This window comes from Oryx dammah, unplaced genomic scaffold, assembly GCF_014754425.2.
Source record: "Oryx dammah isolate SB20612 unplaced genomic scaffold, SCBI_Odam_1.1 HiC_scaffold_4, whole genome shotgun sequence".
NCBI classification, from domain to species: Eukaryota; Metazoa; Chordata; class Mammalia; order Artiodactyla; family Bovidae; genus Oryx; species Oryx dammah.
This window is the reverse complement of record NW_024070188.1, coordinates 88745735-88747062: the sequence shown is the minus strand read 5'-3', so window position 1 is coordinate 88747062 and position 1328 is coordinate 88745735. Positions and strand designations below refer to the sequence as shown.

Here is a 1328-nt window from a genome sequence, read left to right as displayed (position 1 = left end):
CCCTGAGTGCACACTGTCATACAGTCAGAGGCTTAAAGTCTCTGCTGTAGGAAGCACTTCTGTGGTCCTTGAGTAGAGGGGCAAGGAACCCTCCCAAGGTCAGGGATGGGGCAGGAGCCTAGCTAGTGGGGGCCCAGCTGGTGGGAGGACACAGGGCTTGGAGCCTGAGTTCGTCTGGGGAGCTCCGGATGGCAGGGGGTGCAGCAGGGGGTGGCGACGGAGACGGGACTGGAGCAGGGGTGGTGACGGGTGTGGGGCTGGAACAGAGCATGGAGCAGGAGAGTAGGACAAGCTCTGGTCACATCCCGGTCCCGAACTCCTCCCCAAGGGCTGCAGGGACCGCCTGCCACGCTGGTCTGCTGTTCAAAGAAAACGAGATCACGTAAGGTTTCTGTAGCTTCCCCCCCCCCTTTTTTTTTAACAGAAAAAGAAAACAAATACAATGACTATTATTCTGACCCCACCCAGGAATGTGAGGCCAGGCTAGTTAAACATTAGAAGTTGATTTGAACAGAGCAAGCCGTTAAAATGGAAAATTACCTTTTTTTTTTTTTAAAGAGCTGCTGTGTTTTAGAAGCAAAACATGTGCTTTTTCTACATCTGATAGAATCGATGACGGTCTGTTGAGGGCCAAGTCCAGGGCATCAGCAGGAGTCTGCCGGCTGCCGGCAGTGGCGGGGAAGAGGGGGTTCGGAGCCTTGGGGCAGGGGCCCGCGGCGGCCCAGCAGCAGCCCCGTCTGTGCTGTCCTCTCTCACCACCGCGTCGGGCGCAGCTGCGCTCGTCCACTCACCGCCCTCTCAGCCCCGGCGAGGCCCCCGCGGCGGGGACAGACCGGCCCGCCTGGGGTCTGTCCCCCCGAGGAGACCTGCCTCCCGAGGCCCCACAAGCCAGACTGCTCTCCTCGGGGGATTAAGCCTCACAATGTGAACCTATATGAAAACAAAAAGAGAAGGAGAGAGGCACTTTTTGAGAGAATTTAAAAAAAACAGGAAAGTACTCAGGCCACACAGAGGAGACTGTCCATTACCCTTTGTCCTCCCCGGCTGTCTCCGGCGTCCTCCCCGCCGTCTCCGGCGTCCTCCCCGCCGTCTCCGGCGTCCTCCCCGGCCGTCTCCGGCGTCCTCCCCGCCGTCTCCGGCGTCCTCCCCGCCGTCTCCGGCGTCCTCCCCGGCCGTCTCCGGCGTCCTCCCCCGCCGTCTCCGGCGTCCTCCCCCGCCGTCTCCGGCGTCCTCCCCGCCGTCTCCGGCGTCCTCCCCGCCGTCTCCGGCGTCCTCCCCGGCCGTCTCCTGCGTCCTCCCCGCCGTCTCCGGCGTCCTCCCCCGGCGTC

At 62.0% G+C, this 1328-nt stretch overlaps 1 long non-coding RNA gene across 1 annotated transcript; it reads right to left on the bottom strand.

The window, feature by feature from the left end:
- Positions 1 to 541: 541 nt before the first annotated feature.
- LOC120863002 lies at positions 542 to 1080 on the bottom strand. Its single transcript, XR_005720901.1, has 2 exons — positions 1029 to 1080; positions 542 to 930 (listed from the first exon to the last, which is right to left on the bottom strand). It is a non-coding gene; the product is annotated as an uncharacterized LOC120863002 (long non-coding RNA).
- Between the last annotated feature and the right edge of the window lie 248 nt (positions 1081 to 1328).